Source organism: Dermacentor silvarum, chromosome 1 (genome assembly GCF_013339745.2).
Source record: "Dermacentor silvarum isolate Dsil-2018 chromosome 1, BIME_Dsil_1.4, whole genome shotgun sequence".
NCBI classification, from domain to species: Eukaryota; Metazoa; Arthropoda; class Arachnida; order Ixodida; family Ixodidae; genus Dermacentor; species Dermacentor silvarum.
This window is the reverse complement of record NC_051154.1, coordinates 158786406-158797623: the sequence shown is the minus strand read 5'-3', so window position 1 is coordinate 158797623 and position 11218 is coordinate 158786406.

The following is an 11218-nucleotide window of genomic DNA, read 5'->3' as shown; positions in this document are numbered from 1 at the left end:
CACCTTAGGTCCCGCTCCCCATTGTAAGCCATTCTATTAGAAATTCGTGGATTCCTCCTGAATGGAGACACGGAAAAGTAATTCTTCCATTAAAAATGCAAAGTGCTGCAGTTACGCCTTACACAACATTAGGCCAGTAATTCTTACATCTAACCTTGTAAACCTAATCGAAATAATCTTACACTGCCACATAGATAAATGGCTGATAAACAACGTAATTTTGAGCCCGAGCCAACTTAGATTCATACGTGGGTGCTCCATTTGGTGTGCGCATGCTGACCTTGAAAGCCGAATACAGCTTGCTCGAGGCCGGAAGCAATATGCCGCCTTAGTCACCTTGGATATTACTAAAGCTTATGGTAGTGTAGAACATGTCACTTTCATCAAAGCACTCCAGAATGCAGGGCTACCAAAACATTTTATAGCGTGGACATACGCATTTTTAAACGGCAAAACATTTTACTGCTCTCAATGGGGATTGTCATCTTTAAAATATAAACAAAGTAGAGGCCTCTCCCAGTTAGGTTCAGTGTTATCACCATTATTGTTTAACGTTTTATTAGGCTCTGTCCCATCTCAGAAGGATGTCCAGATGTATGTTTATGCCGGTGACATAGCATTTTTTGCTGCATCAATAGACATACATACTCTCTACCAAATTCTGAGTACTGTATGAGCAACCTTGAAAAGTGGCTTGATGGCATTCACTTCTCTCTTAATGTCAGCAAAAGTTCGATCTTTGTTTTCCTAAAACCGTTCCCGTACACATTTCGCTGGTCTACCGACAAGAGGTTATCCCACAAATGGAGTCGTTTAAATATTTTGGAGTTATGAAAAATACGAAACTTAACTGGAGCCCACACATAGCACGCATTACATCCAAGGGAGCATGTGCAGTATAGGCATGCTGCGTACACTTAGCAACCGTTGCTACGGAATGCGCAGCGATGTCCTTGTAATGATTTAATTTATTGCATGTATGTTCGCCCAATATTAGAGTTCGCTTGCGTTTTGTTCTCGGGCGGACCTGCTTACAAAATTCAGCCCCTTATTCTTTTAGAACGAGAAGCAATGCGCCTAAATGGTCTCCCTAAATTTGCCATGATTAATATCATATATCAAAAAGCCAGTATGCCTTCTCTTCTCATTCGGTTTCATATCCTATCAGTGCAAACCTTTCTAAAGATCTGTGCATCCCTTCAGAATAGATATCAGTACGCTTTCATTATTGAGTCGGACTCAATTTTTTAAATATCAGTGGCCTCGTTTACGGTGCCCTCAAGTTGGTTTTGTGCAAACTATATTATACCCATTACAAGTTCACCTTTGTGAGATAGACTTATAAGCAGCTCTGCTCCGATAGCTAAGATTGAGTTCAGTTACATTTTTTGCAAATAATGCTATGCATTCACCATGCCAATTCCTAAATGGTATTCTAGAACACCTTGCACAACTATAGAAATAAAAACTGATAGTGACTGACGCTTCCGTCTGGGAAGATAAGGCAGGTGTGGGCATTATATCGCCATCTCTTAATTGGTCTTTTTCAATCCGACTACCTGATTGCACATCTATTTTTCAGGCTGAATTATTGGCAATTGTTTTAGCTTTACGTAAATTACCTTCATCTTTGTCAGCAGTCATAATTTTAACAGACTGTCTCTCTGTTTGTTCTTCCCTAGCCACTCCTACTTGATCAAACACATTAGAAGCATTTAATTCGTTCGTCCCAAGACATTCACGCCTCGTTCGTTTGGTATGGGTGCCGAGACACAAAGATCTAATACTAAATGAATATGCTGATGAACTCGCCGTAGCATCACATGGTGACCCGGTAATCCCTATTTTACCATCATCTGCGTAAAACAGCGGCGCGATTTAGAAAATTCACTACTGAGAATAACGTTCACAAATCTTTATTGTCTGTCTCTGAATTTTCGCATCTAAATTTTTCTTGGGACAATAGATGATGCTCCACTAGAAAGGCTGAAGTGTCGCTTACGAGACTACGTTGCCGAGTCCCGGGCCCCCACTCGACTTTTACCTTCACAGGTCTGGTCTGGCAATATCACCATCGTGTCATTTCTGCAATGAGGGTGAATCTCTAGAACATTACTTTTTAGCCTGTCGCAGTTTTAAGGTTCAAAGAAAAAGATTGTGAAGAACCATTACGTAAACTTCACTTGACTTTGACTCTCCCGGTGGTCCTTTCCTTTGGTGCTACCGAACGGGATATAACCACAGAAACGTTTGTGATGCCCTCTGTAATTTTCTCTGCAAGAATAAAAGAATTCAATGCTAATATTTTTTGTTTAATTTTGTTTGTTTAATCTGTTAAGGGCTCAGTCTTCGATGGTCGTGTCCGCGTGTAGAAAAAAAAAACTCTCATTGGCCGTATGCTGTATGCGCGAGCTAAAGCACGGCGGAGAGCAAACGCGACTTCTTCCATCGCGCGAAAGGCCGTGGGGGGACGAGAGGGAGGGAGGGGAGGCGACGTTTAGCTGCGGCACCAAATGCGTATCTTGCGACCGGGCGCAAGGGCAACTGGCGCATCTTAGGGACCCCGGACTGAGGGTTCCTCCCACGCTCCTCTCTCCGTTCTAATATTATTAATAAAGATGTTTTACTCTCTCTGGCGACTCAATCACCCACGCGAAAGGAGGAAAGCGGGAAGGCAGCGCGGGAGGGAGGGAGTGCGGATTTTGCTCTGCGAGCAATTAACTGCGTACTTGTACTTTGCGCGGCGACGGCCGGTCGCGCGCACCTTATCTTTAAAGCGATCTGCAACACGGCTCCTACCTGTGTATGCGCTGTGCCTTCGTCGCTCAATTTCCATTGAAGCGATAGACCGCATGAACCTTCGCTCGCTGGTGCTGGCGCGCTTGCTCACGCCAGCGTTTTTACAGCGCACGTCAGCAACGCGCAGAACTGTTGTCGACGGCGGCGGCGTTTTGCTCGCGTTCGCACCGAACGCGCGCGGCGTTCCTTGCCGTACACCCTATGGCGGTGTACCGTAGCGACCATAAGGCCATGGTCCCTGTGGTCACTAAATAAATGAAAACCACCGGATAATATATATTTCTCATTCTTTAATAGTTGAAATAACAAATGACACCATCACATCTTAATAGTCATAATTGGAAATACATAATTCCCACCATAGTACAGCTTCGCTGGTCTTCCATCTCCACTCCAGTGGAAGGGCTGACAGATTTTTCTCATTCCAAATTTGTATTGTGTAATATGTAGATACAATGGAGTTTATATCACATCAACTTTGTCCCACACGACCAAATTACCAGTTTTTATTGGTCATATTTCTGAAAATTAGTATTTTTTTAGCTCTTGGATTCATGGCCGATCAACCAGAGTGGGTTGCGCCAGGTCATTGAGCAAGAACAACAACAAGATGTATGCATTCGCATGCAGGAACGAATGAACAACTGCAGCGGCCTCTTCTATATATCGCTGCTGCTTCGTAGAGGATGGCGGAGAAGTGGACATTTTGGCGCTTTTGAAAATGATCGTACCTGTTTCCTCGTTATTATCTAAGTTACCTATTTGCCCCGATTGAAATGGCTGGTAGGGAACACGTAATTTTTTTTTTTAATTTGTAAACACGTGTGTTCGCGCTGAAGAAGCCATCAACGGCGGTGCGGCATCATTGCCACGCAGTTGATATGGGTGCCTCCTTTAAAGAGATGCCTTTACAGGCTGTATTCCAGCGTTACTCTTTCGGAAGTACTAGATTTCAGCGTAAAATACAAGCCCACAAAGAAACAGACACACAAACGAAACAGACACACAAACGAGACCCAGACACACAAAATGTCCCATTTTTATTCATTTGTACGTTTTGTGTTGAAATCTAGTAATTTACTGTCATGCACCGCTCATCTAGAACCTTTGCCACACAGGCAAGCATACAGCATCTTCGAGCGCTTTTCACGCTTCAAACAACAAAACTCACTGACTTGCCTACGTATGTCTCAGACTACACAAGGATTGCCACACGACATGAAGAGCGCTCCTACTAGGGGAGCTAGCGATTTGCTAACATTCAGCCATATCGATGACTTCAACGCCCTCGTTAATTTAACTTACAAATTTTTTAACTGCGCGCCTTGTGTGCATTAATCTCGGCAATTGTGCAACTACACCACTTGTTACAATAAGTGAAAAAATAAAAATAATAGTGCCTACAGCAAGTTATACAAGACAATCCAACTTTAACACTGCAAATTAAAGAGACTGACAACCACCCAGACAGTGTAATGAGATTTTGGTGAAAATGAAAAGACCATGATTTATAGTGATATTATTTTATTGCATCTGTGGTGGAAGAGGAAGAGTGGGTGGCGAAAAACGAAGATCGTTCTGCAATATGATGCCGAATACCTACATTAAACTATTATCTGCATCGATCTGGTCTGGCGCCCTCCTCCTTGGGCTTATATTGTGGTGAGGAAGAGGCAATAGAACACTTCTTGTCATCCCGCCGTTTTTCATCATTCAGAAAACATACTTTACATAAAGAGAATTTCATAGTACTGGATTGAATCTAGCCATTTCCGATATTATATCTTTGGGAGAATCCACTCTAAGACATTATAATAGGAATGTTGGTGCAGCTTTTGTGATGTTTTGTGATGTGCAGCAATGATTTCTCATTGGTGTTTCTTTTTAGACACGAATTATTTTACCAACTCACCCGATTCTTGGACAATCCCCCATAGTGGGTATGAGCCACTCGTGATGCAGGATATGAGATTACCTGAATACTTCGTAGCGTGGACTGCTGAGTTCTTGCAGGGCAGGGAGTTTTACTGTGCACAAAGTGAAATTTCATCAGGGAAATTCAAACAAACGCGTGGGGTTCCACAAGGCTCAGTGTTATCCCCTCTGTTGTTTAATATCTTGCTATATAATCTCCATTCCTTGTCATCAGAATGTATGCACGTACAATTACGCTGGTGATATAGCGTTTTTTGCTTCGGCAAATGATATTCAGTCACTGTACGAGTACTTACAGGAATACTTATGCGAGTTGGAAGCTTGGCTGGATAGTATCCACTTGTCCCTTAATGTAAATAATAGCGCTGTTCTTGTCTTTCCGCTACAAGACCCAGTTATGATATCCCTTTCGTACTGCCATTCCACTATTCCACAAGTGGAAAAAGTCAGGTACCAACATAGTATAGCTTCAAAAGCTTCCCGTGCAATGGGGATATTGAGAAGGATAAGCAATAATCGATGAGGCGCATGCGCAGACACACACTTACAATGATTTACCGCATGTATATCCGACCTATACTAGAGTTCGGCTGTGTGTTATTCTCCGGCTCCCCTGCTTAAACTACGTCCACTAGTTTTGCTGGAACGAGGAGCGCTTCGTTTATGTCTGAGGCTGCCAAAGTTTGCAGCAAACGCCGTGCTCTACAATGAATCACGACTTCCTTCACTAGAAATTAGATTTAAAATACTCACCCTTCAAACATTCATAAGGCTCTATGAATCTCCATTCTCATTAGCTACTACGAGACGGTGGCCCTGCCATCTTAGAGTGCAAACCAAGTGTCTTTATTCCTGCTGCATTCCATCGTACCGTGCGTCAACCCTCCTCCGACCGTACACGCCAGTTTACCACCGATGTTGTGAGCTCCTCCATAAGTAGAATTTCGACACTCGACGCCTTACCATCCGCAAATGAATGGTCTCACCGAGTGCACAAATTGGACACTGGTGAACATTCTTACCATATACGTCGCCTCTGACAGTAAGAACTGGGACCACGTCTTACCATTAATATCGTATGCTTTTAATACTGCCCGACACGAGACCACTGGATACAGTCTATTTTTTTTTTTTCTCTCTTATTTACGCTCGGCCCCCACGCTATAGAGTGGATACGGTCGACCTTTTCCTTTTCTAACCATGACGATGCTTGTCCAACAGGAATTCTGTCTCGTCGAAGGAGCTCGCCGTCTTGCCCGTCTGCGGACAATGGCATCGCAAGGTCGTTCAAAGGCACGTTATGACAGCCAGCATCGACACCAGCGCGCAATTAAGCATGGCTTGTGTCAAAAACTGCTCGCCCCAGTATGCGGGGCCCTTCGTTGATTGGCCGTCTAAGTGAAGTTGCCTATCGCTTAGCGTGTCCCCCTGGTAGGCGGAAGACGCTCCACCAAGACCGAAGTCACGCATGAGGCCCGCCTGAAGGCCGTTAGTCAACGACCAACCCGTTCCTGACGGCGTCTATATATCATCACTCCGATTACTGACGTACGACTGACGCGCAATGTTACTGTGCCACATACCATCGCCACAATAGCAGATAACTGTGTGTTCTTCCCACTCCTAAATTTTGGTCTGACCTCCCCCCAAATGTTGCCCCACAAGATGTCGTTTGCCCAACTCACCGCTATAACAGACCATGACGTCAAGGTTGTCACCATAACTGCTCCTGATGAAACTGAAGTTCCACGGTCACCAGATTCTGACGACACCATTTTTCCAAAAATGATTGGATCAGACCTTTCGCCTGACCAGGCCGCTTCATCACGGAACCGTGATGAGGCGGCCGTTGCGGAGCTCCGTGATAGTTATAGCGAACAACCACCACCTCTGCCACAAAGATGTTACGTAAAACGTCACGAGGCGTGATTATTTACAGTGTATTTACACTGAGGTACACAGCAGCAACCAAAATGGTGGACAGCTTGCTTGCTTGCTTGCTTGCTTGATCCTCATCCGTGGCACTTACCTACTACGGGGGATTGGCCAAGAAGCCGGCGGTTAAAGGTTAAAGGGAAAGGGGAGACGGAAAAAAAAAACTAGACGAAAAAAGTAAATCAGGGTGAAGTATAGCGTTTATGATAATTTGGAAAGAGATTTACAGGGCAGAGACAGAATTAAAATCATTGTAATTGTATATAAACAGCCCGCACACCAGACAGTGCCGTCTTCCGCTCCAGGTAGAAAATGTCTCTAGGATTGTGTTAGCTTCGTAGCAATATTACATTGCGTGTGTGGTGGAGGAAGAAGATCGGGTAGTGAAAGACGAAGATCCTTCTGCAGCCTGGTCCTGTCTGATGCTCGCCAACTTACCATTGGTAAAAAAAAAAAGTACCATGAACGTAACAATATAATCAAGCATGCTTCTTCTTCTTCTTTCTGGGGTTTTACGTGCCAAAAACAGTTCTGATTATGAGGCACGCCGTAGTGGAGGGCTCCGGATTAATTTTGACCACATGGGGTTCTTTAATGTGCACTACAATGCAAGCACACGGGTATTTTTGCATTTCGCCTCTATCGAAATGCTGTTCGCGGTATAAGTAGGGATTATAATTTTTAATGCACAGAAAGTAGCGAAACACGATATGTCGCGCCACACTGCGGTACTATAGAGCTGCATTCTAACCAGGTAACCGCAAATTCCCGACACTAGTTCCCGCCAGTTCTTGGTCGTGCGGAACCGACACGGTACCTCCTGCACGAACGCTGCACTACCTCTCGGACGAGTGCAGGGACGTGAACTCGTTCTGCACGAGGCCTGCGCGGAGTGAAACGAATGGCGACGTGCAGATGCCGCGATGTTAAACTGCTTAAACGAATAGCGAAGTGCAGCACCTCGAAGTGCAGGCGAACCGAATGGGCCTATTCTATGCGTTTTACGATCTAAAAAAAAAAAGTGAGCGCTAACAGTGGCGTACAAGGAATTATTTTCGGGAAGGGGGCGGGGTGTTGTCGCGCGTCGTTTAATGCCAGTCATGAGGAATTACAATTACTTTGTTATATTCATTAGTGCATTATAACCTGTTTCGTCATAAGCTACGTTTGACTGTACGAGTATTATAAAAAATAAAGTGGCACAATAGTAATCTTTCATGATACAAAATTCAGGGCAAATTCAATTTGTACCGTGATGAAATTCACAGCAGTAATTGACATTCTTAATGCCTACCTTTGCAGCCTACAAGCTTTGCTGGACAACATGCTTGTAGTACTGTAACCAAGTAAATGTAAGCACCTGCTTCCTAAATAACATATTTTCATCTTGAATGCAACTTTTGATTGCAATAATAAACAAAACCGCAGTTTCGCCCGCAAGGCGACGCATCGATTGCGATAGCAAATTAGCAGACAGCCATACGAAGTAAGGATATATAGCAGTTTTATCGGCCGTATAAACTTGGAAATATTCGCTTACTAACTAAATCAACAAGCATGGTGTCAGCGCGCACAGGCAAACATAAACACATCACACTCGCTGTCAAGACGCTGGCATGAGGAAGCGCGGCAGCAGCAGCGAGGAAGTGACCTTCGTGCTGTCTATCGCTTCAACACAAACTGAGCTACGAGAACACCGCACGCACAAAGGTATGAGCCGCTTGCAGATCGCTTTCAAGATAAGGCGCGCGCGACCGCCAAAGTACGCAGTTGGCGCCGGAGTAAGGCCTCATTCACACAGCCGTCAAACGCTCCGTCACGTCACCGTCACGTCAAAAAAACGCACAGCAGGCGCGACGGAGCAGTGTACGGATAGGCGACTTCCGCAATGCCGACAGGTTTTCTGCTGCTGTTCTTGATTTGCAAGCGGAGACCGCAACAAGGGCGCAAAGCTCGGCGACGAACAAGTACGTGGGGGCGAAAAATGTGCAGGAATCGCAAGTTCGGCCATCGGCGTGGTCCATGTCGCACATTTGAGCACCACCGAAACGCACAGCTGAGTTTTCGACGTGCCGCACGTGGAACCAATGCTGGCACGCATGTAAACAAACCAGCCGCCGCTGCTGTTGCCAGCTTCAGCTTTGTAATATGGCTGTATTTAGCGTCGGCTTCTTAATTTCTGATTGGTCGATATTTGAGGGGCGGGGATCCGTCACCGTGCTGGCGACGGAAACGTAGAGCACCGCTCTGCGTCGCCGGCGAGCCGTAGTAGTAGTAAGTGGTTCGTGGGGAAAGGGAAAGGTTGACGCTATCTTCTGCAGCCCTTGAGGGAGCGCGAGCTCCACAGCAGCGGAGGTAGCAGGCGTCCACCTTGCTGTCGACCTGCTCACAGAGGAACCCCCAGAGACTCCAGCAGCAATCTTCTGCGACTCCAAGGCAGCCCTCTTGAGCCTGCAGAGGCCGGAGAGGGCGAGCCTGGGGGTCGCCCTCCTCTCAACGCGACTGGCGGCACTACAGGATGCAGGTTGCCCGGTGTCCCTGCACTGGATCCCTGCTCATGTAGGCATCCCGGGCAACGAGGAGGCTGATGCCCTAGCCAAGAGTGCCCACCACGGTGACGTCCCCTTGAGTGCGGCAGTCACAGCCGCGGACTTCACGAGGCTCCGGCTTCAGCGGCACCTCCAGGTGTCCCATCCTGACAAGCGCGTGTCCTTGGGACACCCCCCACGGCAGCTACCGCAACGCGGCCTTGCACGGAGGGAGAGTTCGCTGCTACTCCGGCTGAGAATCGGCTGTTGCTGGACAGCCGCACGACGCCATCGGCTTGGCCTCATCGCCTCACCTGCCTGCGCCTCCTGTGGTGAGCCAGAGACACTGGAGCACCTCCTGCTGGCCTGCCCGGCACACAACCAACCCCGTGGAGTGCTCCTGCAGAAGTTTCGCCGCCTTGGACTTCCCACCACCCGACAGGAGGACATCCTCTTCCCCCGTCGAAACCACCTCCCGGCCCTGCTCAGCGTAGTTGAGTACCTGGACTCGTCAGGGCTCTCAACAACTCTCTAACACCGCCATCACACATGGATGACCTTGCAGCCATCCATGGGTGCTGGCTCCTTTCTTTGCAGGCCCTCCGGCCCTGCCCCACCACCCAGCCTTGGACTGGCTGACCACACCAGGCCAGCTGCGAGCTGTCAAGGCCCTACCCTCCGGATGGCGTGACCCCGTCCCTGCCCGCCGGTCTGCTTCGCCCCTGCCATGGCGACACCAACACCTTCCTTTATACCCTCCTTCTCCCACTCTCCCCTCCCCGTTGGCGCTGAGCCGTGCTCCCTCAAGGGCTGCAGAAGATAGCGCCAACCTTTCCTTTCCAAATGAACCACTTAGTAAGTTGAGGGAGCACGGCTCAGCGCCAAGCGAGCCGTTTTTGAGGGAAAAACGACTCGGAAACCCTCTCCCCTGACGAAAACGGATGCCGTGACGGTGACGTGACGGAGCGTTTGACGGCTGTGTGAATGAGGCCTAAAACGCCGCCCTCGCTCCCGCGCTACCTCCCCGCTTCCCTCCCTGCGCGCGCGAATTTGCGCAATTTGCGCCGCGATCGTCGGTTACCCACGCGCGCGGTAGCGAAATACGCAGTTGCTGTCGGAGAACAACGCCCCCCCCCCCCCCCCCCTATCCCCACACAAGACTTTCGCGCGATGGAAGACGGTTTCCTGGCAGCTTCCCTCTCTTGCGCGCGCGCCAGACAGCCGCGATCGTCAACGCCCCTCGCACGCATTCACTAGCGTACAGCCACGGCCGCTCGATGAAACGCACATTTCGGCCGCTCGATTCGTGCGTTTCATCGAACGGCCGTGGTACAGCATACGGCGCGGGGCGACGGTGTTATCGCCCGTGGACTTTATACAGAACATCACGGCGAGGGCAAAAATGCTCCTGGAGTGTCCATATAAATGTTGTCGCAATAAAATGATTAAATACCAGTTATGGGGGCCATGGCTTTCGAAATCAATTTCCTTATTTCATCATCGACTTTGATGAAAATTGGCAGAGCTAGTGGTAATATTTCCGTGATGTTATCGTAGAAATTTCAAAGTTGTACTGAACAACTTCTTTATTTACGATTTTTTCCTCGCCTTTCGGGCTTTTCCCAAGCCTGAACGACTTGAAAAATGTGGTAGAAGACTCGTTCGAAGCACTGTGCGTTCTAATATGAATGGTTGAGAACATGACATTCATAGATTTTTTTTAAATTTACAATATGATTTTTTTAGTTCTCATTTTTTATGGGGTGACTATACAACAGGCATTTAGAGTGAACAATTAGCTGAATCATTCAGAAAAAGTCGCACTGGAAAAGTAAGGACGTCACGCCCTGAACTGCACTTCAAAAACATGTTTAAAAAATCACCAGCTCTTCCCCTGTCGAGAAAATTTGGGTAAACGAAGCTTGGCGTGTGTGTGTACCTGACCTACTACTTTCCCGTAGTTACGAGGCGGGCACCACCGTTGTCGGGTTCCTGGAGGGCAATACGACGCTGTCGCAGGC